The 25,002-nt window shown below is 33.1% G+C and overlaps 1 long non-coding RNA gene across 1 annotated transcript; it reads left to right on the top strand.

The window, feature by feature from the left end:
* Window positions 1–386: 386 nt before the first annotated feature.
* On the top strand, window positions 387–24,768 carry LOC104911172. The gene is made up of 3 exons (XR_004159919.1): window positions 387–426; window positions 11,179–11,345; window positions 21,042–24,768. It is a non-coding gene; the product is annotated as an uncharacterized LOC104911172 (long non-coding RNA).
* Window positions 24,769–25,002: the final 234 nt, after the last annotated feature.

Here is a 25,002-nt window from a genome sequence, read left to right as displayed (position 1 = left end):
ATCAGTCTACAGAACATGTGACATTTGCAATTTGTCATCATAATATTAGTAAAAATAAAACAGCAGAGCTTTAGGTTTTATGTACATATGCTTTCGCATGCACATTGTGTCAAGACAGAACAAAGCTGAAGCACAACACTCGAACTTACATTTTCTTCAGGATACATGCCATACAAAACAGTCTTAAATATCATGAGCAATACCTGCTGTATGGGAACTGCTGAATCACAGCCTGAACCTCTGATTGATCACCTGAGGTGAGCAGTGAGTCAGCCACAGGAGCACAGGTGAAGGCAATTCATCTTTGCTGCCAGAAGAGGTGGAGCCTGGCTCCACCTCTCCTAGACCCATTTAAGAGCTACCAGTGGGGAAGGATTTCTTCTGGAGATCCCTCCTCTGGAGTTTTGCAGCAAGCCCAGGATGCAGGTAAGCATTCTATCTAATCTCTTTTTGTTATTGTAACTGGCTTAGCCAAACTCTCTGGTTTATTTCATAATTTTAACATCTCTATATTCACTGATTATACACCTGCCCACGCATAATGCAACAAAATATTGTTCAGCCTTAATAAATTTTTAGTGGAGAGGTTCATAGTCTTTAATCTCTCTTGGAGGTATTCAGCACATAATGCTGTCTTTGTAATTGTAAATCATCTTTGATTCTATCTATATTTTACTTACTAAGCAGAACTAGAGGTTTATCCCTGAGGTTTTTCAAATCTTTCCACATTCATTTGCATTGTACATCTGGTGTTACCAAAGAAATTACCTAGGGTGTCTGCAAGGAAAAGGTGAAACTGCATTTGAAGGAAGCTTCTGTTTGCTTTGAAAGCTGCATGATTTTTTTTTAATTCAAGTTCATAAAGACAATTTCTGTAGAGTCTTGTGTCACTGGCTAGATCTATATACAAAGGAGATTAGAGCTCCTTCTCTGGAAGAAAATCACAAAAACTGTGCTTTTATGTCTTTTGGGAGTCTTGCTCTCCTTTACCATTTGTCTTCTGAGGGTATAATTTTTAATTTTATTTTTTTTTACTGAAGTGAAAACTTTCAGGAAAGGAGAAAGGAAACGAACAAAATCTGCTTCTTGACTCAGCTTCTGGGTGTCTGCGGAGAACTGATATCTTGTTTACTGTCAACTTGAAAATAAACTTCTTTTTTTGTATGTTTGTGCTCAGAACAAAACATTAAGGAACTACTAGGAGTTATACACTGTAGTTTCTTCTCACAAAGGGAAATTTCCTCTTTTTACCAAAAAAGAAAACCATAATGTGTGATAGTGTGATCATACCTCTGTCATGTATTTGTAAATATTTTAACTGATAATAATTGATTGTCCTGACACTTCGCAATACAAGCTTACTTGCCAAGCTTTTTAGGATCTTACCTAACTGCAAATGCAAAAATTGAGCATTGGCAGTATCTTAGAGGATTTTTGGTCTCTCTCATGGTCAGCCATTTGCACCCTGGATACTGTCCCAGTCATCTAAAAAGATGATAATAATTAAAAGCAGGAACTTATAGATGCCAACACATGGAATCCATTTTTCACTGATACAATGCTATACTTTCAACAGTGATGAGACCTGTAGATTTCACATATTGAGAAAAACTGCATTCTTCATCTGTATTTTTATTTGAAGGCATTTCTATAATGAATAAGAAATACTACTTTATAATTGTGGTTTGATTCACTGATGGAAGTTTTATTTAAATAAATTCTGTTAGCAGTGTTTAGTTGCAGATGAGCCAGTGTAGAATGAAATTTATAATGCCATCTGCAAAAGACTCTTGACTGGGTCATGGTTGATGATACCTTCTAATTATGTATGTGAAGAGCAAACATTACAATAATAATCAAATACTGATACATAATCTGCAATGCTAACCTGGTGCAAACTCAGGTGAAATATTATGTGTAATTGTCTTGGTTTTATTTTAAACTTGGAGGAAAGTTAATGAGTAAAAGTATTTCTAATAAAAAGTAGCACTGATTCTATTATAATTTAATCATTTTAAAAGTTCAGGAAAGTGGCTTTTCAACTTTTAATTTTAACAACTTCTGTAGCTGTGATGATTGCTTATAAATGAACAGACTGCATCTTCATTGCCACAGGCTTAAATTAAAGTCCCAAAGTCTCAGAGGTTTTGAATTCCATAGCATGTTACAAGAAACCTCCAAATATAAAAGTCTGATATTCTGAGACTGGGCACAATTCATGCAATATTCATGATTGGCAATGCAAACACAATACAACCTTGCACCAACTGCTGCAGTGAAAACCACAGTAGAAGTTAAAATGTAAAGGAAAAAAAAACAATTTCCTGTAATTATGGCAGGAATGTGGCTATTATATTCTTATTTTCTATTTCAAAACTTAATTTTTAGGTGAAATTGCATTCTTTTTGTTTCTTAGAGTTTACTAACTCAAGTAGCCCACATTATTTAAGATGATGTTTTATTCCTCATTTTTCTTCAGTTTGATGTTTTATAGATGAAAAGCTTAACGTGAGCCAGCAGAGTGCCCTTGCAGCTTGGAAAGCAAGTGGTATCCTGGGCTCCATCAGAAGAGGGGTGGCCAGCAGGAACAGGGAGGTGACTGTCCCCCTCTGCTCTGCTCTTCTGAGGCTCCATCTGGAATACTGTGTCCAGGTCTGGAGCCCCCAGTACAAAAAAGGGAGCTGCGGAGGGTCCAGAGGAGGGCCACAAAGATGATCAGGGGACTGGAGCACCTCCCCTACAAAGACAGGCTGAGGGAGCTGCAGCCTTTCAATACCTAAAGGGAGCCTACAGGAGGGGAATCAACTCTTTGAAAGGGCAGATAACAGCAGGACAAGGGGAAACGGTTATAAGTTGAGGGAAGAAAGATTAAGGTTGGATGTCAGGGGGAGTTCTTTACAGAGAGAGTGGTGAGGTGCTGCAACAGGCTGCCCAAAGAGGTTGTGGATGCCTCATTCCTGGAGGTGTTCAAGGCCAGATTTGATGGTGCCCTGAGCAGCCTGCTCTAGTATTAAATGGGAAGGTTGGAGATTCATGATCCTTGAGGTCCCTTCCAACCTTAGCCATTCTGTGATTCTGTGATGTTGACTTATTATTCCATGTTACTTCTTCCTTTTGAACGTGTATAAATATCTTCATTACTACTAGTGCTACTTACATTATTTGAGTCAGAAATGTATTTTTCACGTGGCAGCATTCTTTCTAGAATGAAAATATACATCCTATGCATCCTTTTCTCATATTTCTGGATTGGAACGTGGAGTAATTTGTATGCTACAGCCTTTGCTATAACTATGATTGCTATACCTTTCTCTATGCTTTATCCTGTTTAAAAAATATATCTTTACATGCTCACTTTCTGGTTTTTTACTTAAAATATATTTAAAATATACATGCAATAAACAAGTATATTCATAGTGTACAAGTATTAGGAATTTTTCTCTAGAATTAGAATAATTTCTAAGCTTAGTATAGCTCTTTTACCTGGAATATGTTATTTGCTTCTTCTGAGCAGATGGATAGTAATGAGTGTATTAGGTATTTCGATTTCTTGAGCATCTGGACTTATCTAAAAAAATTTCCCACAATTTTTCACAGACTTTTAAACTATGAAACCTGAGGAATTATTTTTTGGAGAAAAACTTTCTTGATGATTTGAACTGTTATCACTTTGAATTATCAGATGCATCGCTTCCTACAACTTAAAGTATGTTTTACTGCTTAAATGGAAGTGGGCTTTTTTCTTTCAGTAAATACATGTGTATGAGGCACTATTAACAAAGGTTTACATTACTATAACGTAGCATAGAGGCCTTAAGTGCCAACTGAACATAGCTTTGCATGAAAAAATATTCTTGTGCTTTTGTTCTTATCAAAGTTCATTTCAGATACCTCGAAGAACACATTTTTTTAATATCTATATATATTCTATTGAATTACAAAAATTAGGTCAAATCCTTTTTTCTTCCATCAAATTTGATCTTATGGGAATATTTTGTGTGCTTAAATTTTAATGATTTTGGCAGCTTTCTTTTTCTGAGAGACCTTTGCATTTTCATCAATCTTAGATGCATTTTATTAATTTGAATTTATTTATTTAGATGAGTAGTGTTTACTGGTTGGGTAAAAAAAATATTAACAGCAAAATTCTTGGAATCTTAGTAATCTTACAAGTATATTAATAAGCAACCTATTATCACCTTATTAGAAAATAGATATAAGAAACATAATGACAAGCCCATTTCATTTTGAAAAATAGCTTATATGAACTATTTATCAACAACTGTTGGAATGAAAAAAGGAAACAAATTAGATTTCACCATTTGCAGAGAATATAACTTGAGGACCATAAGTCAACTGCTTTGTTGTTGTTGTTTTTAATTGATGCCTCATTTTAATAGCAACAAATATTTTTCATTCTGTTTAGGTTTTGTATCTTTCTATTCTACTTGTTTTCATTATTTTATTCTATACAAATTGTGTTCACTTTCTGATTGAAACTGAATCTTAAAAAAAACATTCTTTACCCCATGCTAACTACTTTTGCTATTACATATTTTGATCAAAACATTACTGGTGGTTTTTTTCATTCGTGTGGAAAATTTTATGATGGAATTAGATGGGTGTTGATTTTGTCTGTTTGAGCAGTAGTACGTTTATTGTAGACAGTTTTATAAATAACATATTAAGTCAACAATTCCCCCAAACATATTGAACAAAAAGTATGAAAGTTGCTCTAAAAGTTATGCTTCCTGTTTTATTTTGCTGGCCTGTGATGTCAGGTCAGAAGTGGATGCTGGTGGTGTGGCAGCACAAAATGAACCCTCCTGCCAGTATTCAGTTACATGTTGTTGCCATCTAACAGATGACAGCAGAGAGGCAGTCTGACACAATGATGCCTGACATGGAACTGTGTATGAAGCAAAGGTGTATAACTGAATTCCTCCATGCAGAAAAAAATTGCACCCATTGATATTCATTGACGCTTGCTGAATGTTGATGGAGACCAAACAGTGAATGTGAGCACAGTGAGGTGATGGGTGGTGCATTTCAGCAGTGATGACAATGATGTTAAAGCCATGTTCCGGACAACCATGCACAGCTATCACACCACAAAATGAAGAGTGTCTTGATCATCTCATCCACACGAACTGGCAGCTTGGAACATTGTAAGGAGATGAATATCAGCTTCAATGTGTTGGAAATAATGGTGGCAGCATTGGAATATTGCGAAGTTTACACCAGGTGGGTTCCAGAAAGGATCAGAAAGAACACCATATACAGGTTTGTCAGGACCTTCTGGATCAATGCAAAGCTGAATGTCATGCATTCACATTCAATACTGGTGATGAAATGCGGTGTCATCACTAGGATTCGAGTCAAAACAACAATTCATGGAGTGGTGATACGAGAATCTCCCAGTGAAGAATAAGCTCAAGAAAAAACCCTCAGCTGGTGAAGTGATGTCTTTGGAAATAGGAAAGGAGTGATGCTTCTGGATTTCCTGGAACTCTGTCTGCTACATTGCACCACTGTCTGAGCTGAAGGCTCAAAATTCTAGTCAGGCGAGAGAAGATGACGACGATCTTTTCTTGCAACACGGTAATCCCAGGCTGTATACCAGTTTGAAGTCTGTGGAGCACATTACCGATCTTGTCTGTCCTACCACACCCACCATACAGTCTGGATTTCACACTTCCTGACTTTCATCTATTTGGGCTGACGAAAGAAAATGTTATCATATGACACGTGACCATGTTATATGTTGATGATGAAATCAACGATGTCGTCATAGCAATTTTGAAACAGTGGGTCGTTCCCTCTAGTACAGACTTTTACATGCACAGCATGCAGGTCTTGTTCATCACTGGCAAAAATGCATTGCTAATGGTGATGGCTATGTTTAAAAATAGTATCTTGTAGCTGAGAATTTGTTGTATTATATTGTGCTCTTTGTAGCTGTTGTAGTTTCTATATAAATAAATAGGAGGCCTTACTTTCAGATAAACCAATGTATAGTGTTTCTGTCAATAGTTTGCAATCCTTTCCAATTGTTAAGCTTTTTTTTTAGAAATTTGTATTTCGTTCATTTGCACGCACATTTTCTGATTGTTTTTCATTTAAGTAACAATCCTACGTAAAATCATAGCAATAAAAATCCCTGACCTTTTCTTGATTTGGGTGAATTAATGAGCTTTTGCAAGTGAAATCTACAATTTTTTTTTAATAAAATAATCTTAAACAGAGGAAAGTAGTTAGACAGTTAACAAGGATTACAACAGTGTAATAACTATCAGTAATTCCTTATCTCTGTTTGTATAATTTAATGTTTTGGAAATTAGCATGAAATCCTTAGCTGATAGCCAACAAAACATTTTGTATAGAAGGACTGTTTGCTTTCAAGATGTCTCTCCGTTTTCTGAAAGCCCTTGTCAATTGTGTGGTGTTTTTGCTTTTTAATTCTATGATCTTTTTAGTTTCTTACATTTCTTTCTGGCAGGGGAATAATAGTCTCTGAGTTCATACTAATAAGTACATCAAACCCAGATTCATGTAATTCACTCGTGACCTGAGCGCAATGTACTCTGAACTTGAAGTTTTCATATAGATATGAAAACTCAGATGCTGAGAAGCAGTTTTCATCTTGATTCATTTCAATATCTAAATTGTACTTAAGAAGGTAACTTTCAATACATATAAAATAAATAGTATGTGAATATTAATGTGTACATGCACGTATGTTCATGGCTAGCCACATTCATCTAGATGCAACCATATATATGCAAACTGAGTAACTCAAGCTATCATCTTGCTGTGTTATGTACTTTGAGAAAAAGCTAAAAGGAAGTTGCGGAGACTTGTACACTTACTAAGACAGCTGGTTTATTTTGAACTCATAGCAGTGTATCTAAGAGTCTGTCTTGTTTCAGCATTGCTATGTAGATTAAAATTTTATCGTTTTATTTTGAAAAGCATTTATTTTGACATATCTCCTGACTGTGTTGCCTCACACTGATGCTCTTGTTCGAGTGTAGTGTTCTGTCCCAATTTTGTGGTGGTGAAGTTAGAAATCACACTGGGGCATTCTCTTACACCCCACTGAAAGTGGAGTTGAGCACAGTGGGCTCCTTTTCCTGTCATAAATCTGCATGAAGCCCTGGGAAAGGATTGACTTTGGGATCTACAGTTGAGTAAAATAGCCTTCTCTGAAATCTAATTAGCTAACCATTTTGGCCACACTGGTGTGCTTCATGTGATCAGTATGGGCTCAGCAGTCACCTGTTTCTGCTGAGGCTTCCTGTGAGCATCATGACACCTGATAAGAAAATACTGGAAGACTGATATTTCTAATGTTCACTTTTCCAGATTTTAGCAAATCACATTGTTTGCACTTGGTTAACATCACATGTTTCAAGAAACAGACCACTATTCATACATGTTTCAACTTTTTTATTAGAAGTTTGACTGATGTGGAGTATCAGCTGCAGAAAACATTAATAGTTAGAATTTCAGAAGGTGTAATTGCAGGTGAAACAGTAAAGGGATCTGTTTATCTCTGTTAAAGAAGAATGGAGCATTAGTTAAGTGAAATGCCTCTAGTCAATAATCTGCATCTAAGTTAAGTATGCCCTAGTTTTATGAAAGAGACATAAAGAAGATTCCTACAGGCCATACTTATTTCTTTTTGATTTCACAGATTACTTCAATTAGATTTTTCTTATTGATTCTGTTATTTTAATTACTTTATCAGGCAATATTAAGTTTCAGTTTCTAATTTGGTATGTGCTTTGTGTAAACAGTTCCCAAATTATTTTGTCTGGATCAAAATGAATGCAGAACATGAATGTGTTAGTATTGCTGCCAGCCCTTGTTGCCTCTTCTAGTCAGGGAAGTCTATTAGCACATCAAGGCTTGTGTTTAGAAAAATGTCTTTCTGTGATGGAGATGGGAATGAGCTCTCAACTAATAATAATTAGAGCTGCCTCAAGAACTGAGAATACAAGTACAGCAAAGAAAAAATTATTGATGGAGAAGAGTGCCTTCTTGAGCTTTCTTTGACATTTTGCACATATGTGACTTGTAACTTGTTACATTTAAGGATATGTGCATTTTGTCACTTATCTGATAAAAGTCTCTTACATCTCTTAAAAGTACAAAATATTACTAATGTATTTCAATAAAACACATTTTTCATGTCTGGTTTTATTTACTGAGATTTTATGTCCCCGTCACTGACTGAGGAAATGTTATATACAAGGAAGAATTTTTATGTTAAGAACATTTCTGGCAATTTACAAAAGACTGTTTATTTTATATTGCGATAGTAATTGTGTCAAGGCACAATCATATTTTACAAAATTTTGTGAAGTCAGTAACAGGCTGAAACATTTCCTAGCTCTGTTAAAACCCCACTGTACAGGCCTTTTGATCATTGGTCAGAAAAATAAATGCGTGGATGCTAAGGTTAGTAGACAGTTGTACTGTGATTTATCAAATAAAAACCTTAATGCATTTCAGTTGATGAGAGATTGTAACTTAGCCTTTCCATTAGTTATTCTTAGCTGTGGCTCCTCTGTCAGGTTTTCCCTTTCACTGTCAAATTGGCATGGTACACTGGAAAAGTATAAGAAGATATAATTAGTAGATGCATTGGAGGTACCTTGTGCTGGAAGTGCATTGGGCTCTTTAAGATTGATTCAAAAGCCCAATAAAAAATATACAGAAGCACAGAAAAGCCAGACATTCATTTCTGAAAGGTTCAGTATCTTTCCCAAAATACTTCTACTTAGCCTCACAAAATACAGAAGCAAATTCTACTTTTTAATGAATATTTCTGTGAATGCAGTAGAACTTTCACTTATTGAATCAGAACTTTGAAGGAAGAACTTAAATCTTAATAGTACCTAGTATAGATAGGTGTATGCCTGTTAGAAATACAAGTAACAATGCAGGTGTCAAATTTCTTAGCTTCTTTTATCATATTGCATCCTGCATTTATTTTAATGTTTGTTTTAAAAATTGTATCAGTTGTATAATAAGTAATTAATCTCCTCAGATGAGAAGCTTGTTTTTTGAGAGTTTGAAGTTTCACAACTGCATTTAAAATGAATATTATAGGAGGTAGTTGTGAAAGGATGTTTGCCAGAAGCGAAGTTCTAGGTAGGTAAAGGAGTCAGAAGGAAAATGAATGATGAAAGTTAATGCAAGCTTTTAAGCTCTTAGGCATACCTAACTTAAGTGAGTATCAAACCAGGATTTGTTTATTTACTTTTAAGGTTGATGTCTGCTAATGATTACCTATTCCCTCCCCACTGGAACTGTGGAGAGTATTTTTTCTAATTCAATACCTGTTTTCATATTCAAAAGTTAGGATCTATAAATTGCCTCCTAAAAGCAAACAAACAAAAACCTGGTTCAAACTCCCTTTTTCTGTGTTTGTTTTATAAATATATTTTTGGTGAGCATAAATAACTGGCAGGTGATGATCCCCAAATCTGCATTTATTAGTTTTCCATGGAAAAACTGTTCTTGACTTGTATATGTTTTATTTCATCATATATTTAAAAAGAAATTAATCATATATGGCAACTCTGATTTTATGTGTAAATTATTTTAAAAATATTTTATATTGGCAAAGTCTGCACACAAAAAAAAAATCTATAAAGACACATTTGGTAGCTTGTTTTTCAAGCTTTAAGTGTTTCAAGAATGGGATTTGTAATTTTAATACAAATTTTGAAGATGATATGAAGAAGTATTGCTGGCTGAGTTGTTCTTTTTTTCATAGAAACTTGCAGTGGGCTTGTTAAATGTCTTAAAGTAATAAATAATCTAATGGTTTCCTTTAGACAGTAATTGAGACTAGAAGTTTTTTAAATGACAGATCTTACCAACTTCTGTGATTTGTAGGCTTATTTTTTGTTATGCAGGTTGGTCACATATCTGATAGTTTTTCTTGTGTGACTCTTGCAAATGATTGTACACTGTTATCTGAGTGAAAAACCTTATATGAAAGACTTACATGAGGGAATATGACAACATTGCTTCAAAAGATTAAAGCATTTCCCAGCTGTGTGTGTGTGAACAATTTTTTCAGACCCCTATTCTTTTTGACTTTTTTTCATTTATTTCTTTAAAAATTGTAAGACCTAACCTTCAAAGAAAGTGGACTGCTATAACAACATGTTTTGAAGCTGTATCTTACTCTATGTGCAGTGTGCATTTGCACAATTCTCTTTCTTCATGAAGCAGTGATGTCCGTTTACTGCTTTCTGGTTTATGCATATTAGAATGCAGTATGTTTCGACTAAGTACTATGATTAAATGTGTGCACTATGTTGCGTGCTCTAAAATAACACAGACAGTAGCATACCTTCTAGTCACTTACTGCCAAGTCCAATGAAATTCCTGTTTAGCAGTGGCTGTTCTTTCACATGTTTTGACAGCAGTCATCCTTGTTAAGTGCTTTTCACATCAGACTCCAGTAGCTTGGATGTAACCTGATCTGTGTTTGGTTTCAGTGTGTTGTCTGCTGACCTAGAGAACACTTGCATTGATCAATCCACATCACATCTCATCGTTTAGGAGACAATTAATGCTGCAGTGTAAAGACTCCCTAGAGCATTTTCTTAGAGCTGGATTGCTTTACATAAAAACCACAGAAGTTGTTTCTGAAGGGAGGCAGAATCCACGTAGAAAAGTAGGAATCAAGAAAGCTTACGTGCAGGAAACAAGCTTCATTTACAGTGGTCACTTCCACTTATGTCATTCAAACTCCCTTCTTTATTACTGTTATTTGGGAAAAAAAATAGAATCGTATTATGAAGATGATGTATTGAAAAACTGTTATAACTTGTCACATAAATATTCTGAATTTTTTGCTATATATTGATAAATGTACTGACACAGATGTAGTATACTGCTCAGAATGTAATCAGTTGATCAGTAATCAGTTTTTTGAGTTGGTTACAAATTGTCTTTTATCCAGACTGGATTGGGAAGTTTCGTGTTTATGGAGTCTACATAAATATGAGTTGCTTAAAACATTTTAAGATACTTAATGAGATACTGCTAGCTGTTTTTTTAAGGCTGCTTTTGAGCACCATCTTTATGACATAATTCAAGTGATTTGTGAGTTCTGACAAATCCATTTTATCGTGGTCAACTTTTTTCTTTCAGGTACTACAGAGCGGGTGTGTCTGATCCAGGGAACAGTTGAAGCACTAAATGCAGTTCATGGCTTCATTGCAGAGAAGATTCGAGAAATGCCTCAAAATGTGGCCAAGACAGAGCCTGTCAGCATCCTACAGCCTCAGACCACTGTCAATCCAGACCGCATCAAACAAGTGAGTTTTTGGTTGGGAATAGAGAGTCACATCAACTCCTTAGAATTAGCTTCCTTTTTCAGAAGCTTTAAAATTTTAAGGCGGCAAGGGGTGAACATAATATGTTCCTTCAGAAAATGTTATTTCTCTTTTTAGTAATTTACTAAATTAGTAGTCCTCTTCTTTTTTATGCTTGTATGTTCCAAGTTTCCCAGCAGTTCTTTTAGTGTCTTACAAATTTCAGACTAAAAGGGGTTTCTTTCATAAACTCTTCTCTACTGTATAAGGCAATAACACGCATCTAGGTTTTAGTTAAAAAGGATTGCTAAAGTTTAAAAATATAAGCCTCTTGTAAATCTTTAGAGAATTAAAAGAATTTTTACTATTTTTATGTATCTTAAATAAAGCAAAAAGAAACCCAAAAATGTTAATTGTATTTTAGAGCTTTTAATAGATACTTAAAAATCTTACATGTGAGAATTTGAAAATATAAAGATAACTTATTTGGGATGTTATCTACTACTCATTTTCTGTTATTTTTGGCACCTTTTTGCCTTTTTTATATTGTCTTATTTCAGTATCTATAAGACGTGCAAAATATTTTTTCAAGACATCATTGGATTAGTGTTTTCTCTAGTTCATTGTAATTTCCAAAACAATTCTAATTTTAAAGAAATCATTTTCTATAAGAAGAATGTGGAATTTGTCATATAGAATTTTAAATAAATTATTTTCCAGTTTCTTGAATAAGAAAAAGATGAAGAAGGAAATGAGTGAACGCTAGTTTCTTACCTTTCCTACGTAGGATAAGTTTGTTTGATCCTCTACACTAGCAAGATTCAATGTCCTATTAAGTAATTTGGTAACTGTCTGCAATTACTTTACTTTCTATGTAATGCCATACACAGAACGTATAAATGAAGGTGTGGTAAATGAACATACTGGTTTAAATAGATAAAACTGTGCCAAGCCATTGTATATGATTTCTAATTATTACTACTATTTTCTTTACATGCTATACTTTTGCATTAAAAAAACAAAACCAAACAAAAAAACCCTCTAGGTAATTTCTAAGAAAATATTAAAATGAAAAGCCTCAATTTTTAGAATTAGTTTCTCAGTTATTAGACATGAAAGTGATTGTGCCTGAGGTGGAGAGGAGAGGAAGAGAGAGAAACCTGAAGAGCAGATCTGTGCTTTAAATGTCTTTTCATACTGTAGAATGTTAGATTTTATGCCATTACCTCTTAACCCAGTGGGAAATGAATTTTATTTATTGCAGTAGAAAGTGCTTTTCCACTTTGCAATGTAAGTGAAACTCTTTTCAAGTCACTACTGAGAAACTACAGAGCTGCATAATAATATTCCTTAATACTTCCTGTCTTGTTTCTCAATTTGATGTAGTTTTTCCACACAGAAGCTGAGGAGGAAAGAGTTCTAAAGAAAACTTACTTGTGAAGTTGGTGGTGGTGTGGTTAGTTCTCATTGTGTTTTTGGTTTTTTTTCCTTTTTTTTTTTTTTTTTTTGGAGGGGGGTTCATTTTTGTTTATTTACTTTTATTCATTTGATTCCATGCTTGGAACGTTAAATTCTGGAGTGATGGTTTAGATATTAGAGCTGCTACCACTGAAGTTTAGACACAGGCTGAATACAATGTATTTCTACATGATTCTAGTATGATTTTTCTGGCTCCACATTTTATAATTTAAACGTATCGCCTGTGCACATACAGGTGAACACCCGTCTATCATTTGCAGATATGCTTGTTCATATGTTGAACAGTTTCAACTATGTAAAGTTAATTGTTTAATTTTGTTTTAAGGAAGTTACATCTGTTCATGATAATTTCATAATATATAAATATTGACAGTGTAAGTCTAATTCTGTTTTATTGTTTGTTGTTTTTTTTGTTTATTTGTTTTGTTTTTTTCCAAGATTTGAAATCACTAGCTTAGCTGTTAGATAGAGTTTAAATGAAGTATACTCCACTGTCAGAATGTCGACTGTCTTAATGAAATAGAAATTACTTCTATTTAAGAAATTTAAAAGGGTATTTTATAATGGATAATCATGATCTGGAACTTCTGTGCACAGACAGGGCACAATTTTATACACTATCCTGATCATTCTGGTCATTATTAACATGTGAAAAACAAGCCGTATGAATTACAGCTTTTTCTTTTACACAAGCTTTTTATGTGTTTTTTACTCTCTTAGAGAATTACCCACAAACTTTGTCATTCACGTATCCTGAAGTATAATCTTGTAAGCTGAGGAAAGTAGCTTTAGCATTTGAGGTTGAGATTAGATTTGAAATTATAAATTTTGCCTTCACTTGGAGGTCTTAGAGATATTTCAGTTGATTTTGTCTCAAGCAAATAAACAAGAAGAAAAAAAACAACAGGGCTGTTGTCCCTTATGAATGAAGGTGCTAGTAGCTTGAGGCTTTGCAATATCACCCATGTCTATAGGAACATATAGCTCTCATTTCTCATTGTGGACTTCTCTACAGATAAGAAGCAAGCAAAGTAAGGAGATGTATGTATGATTTCAGTTAAGAATGTCAGTAGGTAAACTGTTTGCTGCCTCTCTCAAGTTTCAGAACTTTCTGTCTTCTGGAAGGTGCAGGCAGGCAATGAGGCCAAGCATGGCTTGGCTTTTATTTATACAAATCAAGTTGCAATCCAAATGTTCCATTCTCTCTAACTTCTACTTTTTCGTTGTTGGAATCCTCACAGGCAAATCTGTCTGATTCAGTTTGAGCCTTCTCCACAGTATTTTTCTAATCTTCTGACCCTGTAGACTTACTGGTAGATACCAAGTAGGTCTGTACCCTGAACTCTGATCAATATTTAACTGATTACTGTTCATATCTATTACTTCTATGAAATGTAGATAGCCTCTTCATAGCTATCAAATATCTGTAGCTTCTGTTCAACAATAACCGACTCTGTTCGTTTATTTCCTAGAAACTGCTATGAGGATCTAATCTCTCCAATAGAGGAAGTATCATACCAGCTTTATACTACCATGTTATAACCCAGGAGAACAGAATGCAGTTTTCATAAAATACTCAGGAGACTGAGCTGTTTTGGCTTCTCAATTAGCTCACAGAGCTTTACATTTGACCTCTAAACTAATAGCAGCTACTATAAAGAGTGGGAGAAAAGTCTATAGTGTCTTAACCCATCACCTTATTCAGAAACCGTTGAAGCTTCTTTACATTATGACAGAATTTTCCTTCCAGCTATGCAGTTATTTTATAGATAAAAGTGTTTTAGCAGCCTACCCAGAAAGCATATGGAACTGCAGTTTGCTATTGCAGAGGTTAGCATTATACGTAAGGAAGAGCACGTGATCTTGTAGTGAACTCTGCTATAACGAAGAGTTTATCCTGACTGGCCTTCTGAGATCCCTTCCAACCAGAATCACGCTTTGATTCTATGAAGTCTTTAGTTATCACAACGTGAACAAAGGTTTCTTCCTTGAAAATCTGGTCTAAAGCTTTCACATATAGAACTTCCAATTAATATTTTTATTTCAACTTTTTCAGTAGAGCAGTAACTTCCTATAGATCTTTTAACTTCTGTTCCATTCATTAATCACATTCCCAGATATTGTATTTAAAATGTATAAAATTCAGTATCTGAACTCAGATTTGTACCTACTTTTTCTTCCAATAAAAAGAACTACTTGAATAGGATTACTTCAGAAATTCTGATCAACAACAAAATATATTGGATCACTCACCAGATTTAATGAAAAGCTTATCTTCTAAGTGTTTAAATAGAACCTGACTTTGAGAGTACTCATCAGAATATATTGGTTTAAAAAGAGGATTTAATTTTTATTTTTTTTTATGCTTTGGATATGATGAGTTGGTCAAACTAGAGCTTTAGTAGATTTAAGAAGTTTCTTAAAATGCCTCTCCCATCTGATGAACTTTTCTTCTTTCAGCATCTGCTTCAGAAGAGTTTATCACCTAGAGCAACCTTATTAACTTGCAGAATATAAGAAAACTCCACATTTTTCATTTGAGGATAATAATAAATATAAGCTGTTTTGTAAATCACTGTCTCTTAGTCTTTTCAATAATTTCTCATAAACTTTTCTCAGGTTTGAATACCAGCAAAGAATGGCACCAATTGCCATTCTTAACCATGAATTTTATGTTACACAGTCATCAGGATGAACAAAAGTAATTTGTTTTCCTATACTAGAGAGACAGTCATTTGTATTAGATTCCGTGTCAAAAGTTTAGCATTCCAATCCCTAGTTCCACAAACAAAACTTATAGTATTTTATCCCTCATGTGCATTTGACTTCTGCTGCTATATTACTGTTTTATGATATTTTAATTTTGTTTCATTTCACCAGTGTTCAATGTAATCATAATATGTGTATGAAAATGCTTTTTAAACTCAATGTTCCATTAATTGTTGATGGTTAGCTCTTCATTGTATGTGCTTCAAAAGTGGAATTAGGAAAGAAGATTGCTTTAGGGGAATGAACAGTAGCATTTAGCATTGCAGAAGTTCTCATTATCTTGAGCCTTCTAAGGCTTTGCAGTTTTGATAGTACTTTTCTAAATCTCAAAGTAGCCCAGAATCAAAAGGTGATTTTTTTTTTTCATTCTAGTTCTCAGAGTTTTATGATCCATGTATTCTTACGTATTTTGTTACCTGTGTTTGGTTACCTACTTGAATTTTCTTGTATTTCTACATAACACCACATCTTACATTAGTTCTGTGTTACTGTGACAAGTTTTGAGGAAAAAAAGTCCTTCTTTGTCCATCTTATTGTAATCTTCATCGTAAATCACAAAGTCCCCCAGGAATTGCTCTGATGATCCAAATGGCACCTGCTGGTTTGCTTTATGCTCGTTCACCCTTATTGTACAATAAAGGCAAAATATGAGATAAGCTCTCTTTCACATCAGACTTAACACAACTTGCTTCCTGTTTCAAAGAGATACCCCAAAGAGTATATAAACACACAGAAATTACCTCTGTACATACCTGTAAGCAAGCATTTTATCTGCATATGCTGACTTTCTTTCTGTCCTGTTCTATGCTCTAGATATTCTTTTTCACAAAAGCAAAATCAAATGCAAAAAGCATGAAATGTCAATCTGAATGGTTTTTATTTGGTCCTTGTAGAAAAGATAACAAGCAAAGTTAGATCCCTTAAGTTTATCAAAGTAGCCCTTTTACAGTCTTGTTTGAAAATAACTTAGCAGTTCTCAGTAATTTCTTTTTTAAAATGTGTTACTTATACAGTCGTTACTCAGATGAGAATCATTTGGTAAAGTTTTAAGTTATAAAAATTCATAGAAGATGGAAAAGAAAATTTAATGTATTTAGCAAAAGAAGGAGTCTGAGATAGGCTCTTCTTTGCTGCAACTTACTAGCTTATTAAGTCAGTTTTATGTGTTGTACAGTGCAGCAGGAACCTTCAGAGCTTTTTTTTTTCTTATTCTAGCTGCAGAAGGTATCCAAAAGGATACCATCTTATCTTTAAAATGTATTAAAATATTGGTTTAAGCAAATTAATATTCCCATTAAATTAATTTGATTTACAAGCACGAACATTTATATTCAAAACTGAAACTCACTATTAGATTGGTAATAATAACACTGTAATATGGATAATGTTATGACCAAGATTGTTTAGCAAGCTCTATAGTGGGAAACTAGAAAGTGGTTAACTGTAAATGCACTTTCATCTTCACATTTAAATGTTTTTTTGTCTTATGCTTTCATGTCTCTTACCTTGTTTCTAAATACTTCATTTTCTGCCTTTTCCTTCTACCTGTCTATGTACTAGATACACTGATAGATACACTGATAGATACTGAGAATTAAATTGACAGTCTCAGTACAATATTTATCTTTTCTTGGTTTATATATATATAAATATATATATATATAAATGTGACCTTTGTCTTTTATACATTGATCTTAATTAGACAGTTCACAGAGTTACAGGAAAGAGGTCTCAGTAGGCCTTCTGGAACACTATGCAGTTTTAGTGTACATATTCTGTACTTCTGTGATGCAAACGTGTCTTCATTTTGTGAGCTAAAAGTACAAAGCGTGCAAATGTCATGCTGTGGCCATCTTTCTGCACCCTTTAGTATATTGTAAAGCCTGAGAGCAGACCTATGCAGTATTTTTATTTTTTTATTTTTTTGTGACAAAAACAAGGAAGAAAACACAGGAGCTCAAATACAATTCAATTTTACTTCAAAATTTTTTATTACTTAAAATCTGTTTTCTCAAACGTCTCTTCTAGAAGCTTATAATAGAGAGGGGAAAAAAAGGAAAAAACAATCAAAGCATTTTCTTCCCTGTAAATATTGTTCTTCTATTTGTTTGCTCACATAACTTATGCAAAAGGAAGTAATCTTTAAGGAAAGAAAACAGAAAAAAACTGCAAGATTCTTAAAAGTGGTATATAGTAGGAATTGTGACAAGCCTGCCACCTGGGAAGGTGTGATTTCAGGAGAGCTTCAATTACAGTACAAATGTTTCAGTCTCAAAAAACTGAAACTCTGGTATGTGAATTCGTCTTATGATTTCTCATCATTTTATACAACTCATTCCCACAAGCCTAATGACTACTAAATTAAAGTGGTTGCCTAATGCAAAAATGCTTGCCAAATTTTTTAAATATATTTTACACTGTAATAAGTCAGAATTATTGAGCTCTGTCCAAGTTTTTTGTTGTTGTTGTTGTTGTTGTTTTAAGAATTAATTTTGCCTAGAAGCTCTTGCAAAGCAATTGGATGTATTCATATATTATAAATCAGCCAATGGAAATTCAAAACAATTTCCAAATGATGTGTTTCTTTTACTCCTTTTTTTCGTCTTTTCATTCCTTCTTTATTTTTCTTTTTTTTCTTTTTCTTTTTTTGTTATTTCAGTATTGAAGGAATTAATAGATAACTGGTATTTAGCGTATCTCCAGAATTATAAGAAACAGCATGAAAAGGGATGAAATTTTACAAAAGTCTGTCAGGTTTTTTTTTATATATGTATTTCTAGATACATATATGTGTATCTTACATACATGTATCTCTAAATATAAAACAAAGTAATAGAGATTAAAACTCAAACACAAACACCCCAGTTTAAAAAATAATAATACTTACTATTAATATTTATATTTTGTCACCAGTATGTGTACTTGGAAAAAAAAGTCTGTTGTTACTTTATTTTTGTTTGTTAATATAAGTGTTTCACTTTTCAATGCTTTTTTTTTTCTGTTGTATTTTAAACACACTTTTGCTATAATGAAATAGTGAAATACATCAACTTAATGAATGCTATAGCTCAGTATTCACCTGAAATGAGTATGAGCACTCTCTTTTCTTTGCTGCCATACTTTTTATTCTTTAATAAGATCGATATTTAAGGAAAAATAAGATGCCTTCAATTTCATACAGCCCTAGTATTATCAGCAGTTAGGTCATTATTCAGTGTTGAAGCATTCCACGTGTTTTCATCCTGTAGTTAGATGTAGATGTAGAAACAGTAGAGAAGAAAGTTCATTTAATCAGCCTATTTCTTTCTTCACTTAGAATAGTGTACCATCATAACACTGGTACCACTACTGTATGCCCTAGTGAGCAATGGGTGATGATCACACAAATTGCTATGTGTATGAAATATTTTAGTCAAAGTACATTTTCTGTTTTTTGGTGGTACGTTTTGTTTCTTGTTTTTTTTTGTTTCTTTGTTCGGGTTTTTTTGTTTTGTTTTGTTTTTTTGCCTGGAGAATTGTAAAATATATGTATGTGTATATCTATATATGTATTCTAATTCAGGATGAAAGTTTAATATTAAGCTATAATTAAAACCAAAAATAGGAGAGTTACAGTCTTCCATTCTGGTTCTGTTTTTTTCTTTTTCTTTTTTCCCCTTTCCTTTGTTCATCTCAGTTTAAGCTTAAATGATGAAAATCAGTGCAGATACGCTGTGTGATCTCAAAAATCAAAGTATGCTTCTGTGATTGCAAATTTCTAGCCCTTCACTATTGTGTAATCTGACATTTCTTTTTCTAAAATAACTAACCACTTGCAAATGAACCCATGTTCTGTATAGAAAGACATGGGGGAATCCTTTATAATTGTCTTGATTTTCACAAGTATGTACTATCTGCTGATCAACAACACTTTGCCAGGCATTTATTCATAGTGCTTTATACATAGCAGTTTTTTTACTTAAGCTTCTTGAGGAAGTCCCAATTGATGCTGAATCTATATGTATCTTGTTTTTATTTTTATTGTTTTATATTGTAAACTACAAGTTGGAAACAAAAATAAGGATCTGTTTCTTTATATTTTTTTTTCTTCCTATTTTGGCTGCTTGACTATGTACTAACTATGGAAAGATGGATCTTCATATTGCTTAACATGCAGACAAAATATTTGTGTGTGCATATGTACAAGCCCATATTTTTCTAATACACATAACTTTATGCATTCACAGTGTTCCAGCTTTTCATATGCATTGAGTTTTAGTGAAAAATTATGTATACCTATTTTATGAGGGACTGTCGATGATTGTAAGTAACAGAACTGCTGATAATGTGAAATTTTGCTTTTATTTCTCAATAGTTTTGGTTAGCGATTGTTTGTCCATATGATGCATTATGTTGTATAGTATTTCAGCATTTTACTTCCTAAAGTAAAAATAGTGTAATTTGGAATATTTTCTATCATTTATATATTATAAGAATGTCAAAAATACATGCTTTGAATAAGTATTGTATGTTATGTTTTGGAAGTGGGAATTTGACATTTTCACAACATTTATTAAAAGAAAAGAGTTACTCTGTCAGGATCTAATACATTAAAAAGAGATACTTGTATAAAGTTTTAAGCAGAGGAGTGCTTTTTTGGTATGTTGAAGAATTAATGTTAAGCGTATGTATACTATTTAGAAAACATTATCAATAAATATGACTCCTAATTCTTTTTTGTGTTTATTTTGAACACAGGCTGATGATACGTTATTAACTTTTACTCAATTAAGGAATCGTTAACACTAATGATAAATATATTGTAGCAATTTGTTGTGAAGGTATTAGTTGCATGCTCATCCATCATGAGATTGTTGTTTACATTTTTTCACACGCCTCTCAATTAAAAATGATCAATTAATATTTTATTAATTAGTACATTGCTGAAAGCTCTGTAGCTTCAGTGTAATTGTTTTAAGGTATGGAACACAGTTTGCTGGCTATAGTCCGTGCTATAGAATGGTGCATTATAAGGTGCCAAAGTAAATTTCAGTAGTTTCTTTCAAATACTGGCCATGTTTGCTTGTAGGCTGATAACTGTTTTTAGTGTGCTCATTGAACTTGCTGGAATTTGTGTTTTCTAGTTTTCATTTACCCTAAGAGAAAGAGAGAGGAAAGAATATATTCCTCATGTGGCTGGCATATTTTTTAGTATTTATGTGAGTTCACCATCTTGATTTCAAGTCATGAATTTCTTTTTACATGCATAAGCATGCATATTTACGTGCATTATTTATCCAATTGACTTTAAATTCCATTAAGTTCCAATGAGTAGGAGAAAGATTTTGTCTTAGGCATTTTTTATTCATTTTAATTTTGTAGTTATGTTACTTTTGTTGGTTTATTTATTTTTTAACTGTTCAGTCTAAGGCTTGTAAAGGTTGATTTGCTCCTGAACTGCTTTGTTCCCAGACATTGCCATCTTCCCCAACTACCACCAAGTCCTCTCCATCTGATCCCATGACCACCTCCAGAGCCAATCAGGTACAGTATCATCCTACCATCTACACCATACTTTTCACGGGTGACAGCTTGCAAACTGGAGAAAAAGATATGGTGGGTTAAGGATTTATTCGTTCATTCACATGTGTACACCCATAACCATAGATATCTAACTCTTATTAGAATTTCGTAAATTGAATGGAAATTTTTTTTTCTTTTGTTTTGTTGTCTTCTTTAAGATCTCAGATTTAATTTTTTTTTTAATCTTGTAAAATAGTATTATTTTTTAAATTTGGTTAATAAATAGTAGGTATACATACAGGTATTTCTGTAGACAGAGTAAGTCTTGGTATGTTTATGTATATATGCACACACGTATTTACTTCCTGGATAAATTACAGTGGAGTTACCCATAAACCATATTTAATTGGATGTATATCAGCCTGGCAATATATTTTAGATTTTATTTACTTACTGATTTCTCAAGAATTTTCAAATATGTTTGTGGACAGTAACATAAAGACATTGTTTAAGTATGTTTAATTATTATTGTGTGTAATAAAAGATCTTAAATGAAAATCTCTTGACTTAGAATGAAGTAAAATTAAGTCACTTTAAAACATCTCAAATACATCTAATTTTAATTCACATCTAGTTTTTAAAAAGCATAAACTGTACTTTTAGTACAATTTTAATTACACTAATTTATATCTCTTTTAACTGCGAAAAAAACAACAACCACATGTCTGCTTCATTATGTCCACAAATCATCATGGTTGTCTATCTTCCTTTTTTATGAAAATTGTTAAAGTTACTTTATACTATTCTATTTAGAACTGATTCATGCTTAATAAATATCTTACTCAGTTTTTTAATGTGCTGTTAAACTTAACATATTTGGTGTTCAAATAATACAAGTATTCAGTTAATGCGAACAGTTTTTTAAACACAGCTTCTGTTTAAGTTAGCTGAGTGCTTCTATCATACCTTGCACAAATTAGTTTTCCAGAAAAATTTTCTTCGAAACAAGCTGTTTTCCTCTTGAAGTTAACATTGATACTAATTATTGATTATCTGATATTTTGTGAACTGTTTAGAACTTTTTGTCTGTATGAACAATTTTACATATAACAGGACAAAGCATATTAAAGCAATATATCATATTTTTGATCAACATCTAAGCAGCTGTTGAAAGAGACTTCTAATGCAAAAAGTAATGAAATTTAGAGAGAAACAATACAGATAGAAGAACTATAAGAACACTGTATGTTATGATATCCTTCACTTCAATACAAAAGCCTTCTTCATCAGACTGTTCCCATTCCAGCAATTGTTGTTTGGCTTCATCATCATTAAATGACAAAGATAAAATCTTTGCCAACAACTATGGGTTATTTTATGAACAGTCTACTCTGTTCAGTCTTTATTCTCTCCTTCTTAATGTTAGTGTTTTGTGTATTTTAATTAGAAAGTTTTGAAAATGTTGAACGAATAGATCTTTTTTAAAAGTGTTCTTTCTTTTTTTTCTGCTCTTTTACCATTTTTTTTTTTTAATATGACTCTACCCTGATGATCATTACTGAGAGATAAAGGAATATGTGCTTCTACTTAACAGAAAATACTATTCGGCTGTTTTATTAGTATCAGAGAGGTGTCTTCTTTGCATCTGTTCTATGAATTTTGAATAATCAGAATTACTGTGTATCATATTAAATGTCTTTTAATAGCTAAAAATATAAATCTTTACCAAAAATTGTTCTATGAGAATTTTATCAAGTGATACAGCTGGAATATCCAAACTAAGAGACAAGTATATGCTTTGTAAGGTGCCTGTATCCCACATTACATCTGCTAATGCATTTTATCCCTAACTCATATTTAGTTCCATTTTCATAGAAATAACCAAGACTTCTTTTGAGCTGCATTAAAATTGTATAAATGAAAAAGAGTAATACATTCTGTAAGTGACTTCTAGAAATGCATTTATCGTTAACCCTAGAAATCTTTACTGGTTTTTAATTATTTTATCCCAGCTTTCAAGCTTTCATTTCCTTGTGGTTTCTAACCATTTCAGCAGCAAGCACAAAGCGCATGATAAGGCAATTAAGGCTTTTCTGTTCATGCTTGTGATAAGTGATGTAGCTGGCAATTGTTCCAAGACTGTAGTAGTGATTAGTATTCAGCTCCAGTATGTCACAAGTATCTGCACTGCGGCTGTGACATGAAAATAGGTTCCAGCACAGTAATCTAAAACCTGTCAGTAGTCAAGTAAGTAACCAATAGGAGACTAAGAGAGAACAAAACAAATTTGTTTTAATCTATGGCTAGGTATGATGATTCTTAATAGAAAATAACTGTTTAGGTGTGGATTTTCTAACAAAATGTTATATAAAGACAGTATGAAGGAGCTTATTTAACTGAATAGAAGTCAGGGAATTTAGTGTTAAGGTGGAAGATAAATTCACAGCACAGCCTGCTCTGTGTGTATAATAACATATCAGACTTGAGATCATTCAATTTTCTATAATATTTCAATCATGACAAGACCGTATTTTATATTAAAAATTAACAAAGGTGATTAAGCAACATTTTAGCGAGGCTTAGTGCTGGTAGAAATTGTTTGCTGTTAGAGTAAGATTTTAACTGAGTTGGAGCACTCTCTATGAGTCATTGCAATTAGAGACTTGTTGAGGATGCATGTAGGTGAGCTTACATGATGATATGATCCTTCCCACTGTACAGCAGTTGTTTTCTTCTGACAGGGTTTGCATAGTGGACAGAGCAATTCCTAGGCACAGTATTTACCACAGGAGAAAACAGTTCTGTCAGGAGAAGTCAGAAGTCACTAGGCAGGAAATCCAGCTTATATTACATCTTCCTTTTAATGACTTGATTTGCCTCTATCTGGATGAATTCATAACTCTCTTTAGGGCAATTTCAATTTTTGTTCAATTTTTGTTCTTTTTATTTTGAAAAATTCAGTGGTCACAAACTGCATGTTGTATCATCCTCAAGAGGATGGTATATTAGCCATTTATACTGGAATAAAACTCTCTCTTCAGATCTGTCATGTTGTGCTATGCTGAATTCCCATTATTGCAACAGAAACCTATGCATGGAGAATATTTTTCTTTGTTTTTGTTCCAGGAAAATATGTATTTGTCAGTATTATTGTTGCAAATGTCTAATTTATTTTTTCAGTACTTTCTTGGTCATTTGTCCACAATATAAAGTAATGCACTGGAAACTTTCAGTAAGGAAGAACCAATGATGAAATAGAATTAAGAACACCCAGAATGTATTTCAAATAGAGGGTTGTGTTTTTTTCTTCTCTGTACGTATCACTGAAAAGAAGAACTTGAATCTTTTTGTGTACTTATCGACCAAGAACTTCAGCATGACAGCTTTTTTTTTATAAAAAAAAGTTTGTGTGTGACTACAGTGGTGAAACTGTTCTTCTAGCACCCCTGAAATTGGCAGAATATAGCATTACTTTTGTTTACCTGAAGGAAGAAATCAATTTTACTTTTCCACAATACACTTCAGATGGGAATTTCCTTTCAAAATTGATAAATAGTACCATGAACGTCATGTTTCTTTTTTTTCTTCTTTGCTACCTTGGATGCAGATGACAATAATTATTTTAAGTGAAAATAGGCAAGCGTTTCTTTAATAAAAGTGTTTACATATTGTTTTACTTTGTTTACAAGTTTGTTTTTCCTTCTTATCTGTCTCTTGTTCTGGTATGACTTATTTTAGAGGTAAACACAAGTGATCTAAGGCTAAATTTTGTATCTATTTCATGTACACCTGTAAGTGCAATTGTGAACTCTTACATGGTTTCTTCTCCAGTCCTCTCCATTTCCATGAGATTGATATTGCTTAACTGCTGGCTGTCAAAGAGTAAAAGGCCAAAACGGATGTTAGCACT

Source organism: Meleagris gallopavo, chromosome 5 (genome assembly GCF_000146605.3).
Source record: "Meleagris gallopavo isolate NT-WF06-2002-E0010 breed Aviagen turkey brand Nicholas breeding stock chromosome 5, Turkey_5.1, whole genome shotgun sequence".
Taxonomy (NCBI): domain Eukaryota; kingdom Metazoa; phylum Chordata; class Aves; order Galliformes; family Phasianidae; genus Meleagris; species Meleagris gallopavo.
The sequence above is the reverse complement of the archived record's forward strand: the minus strand, read 5'-3'. Positions and strand labels throughout refer to the sequence as shown.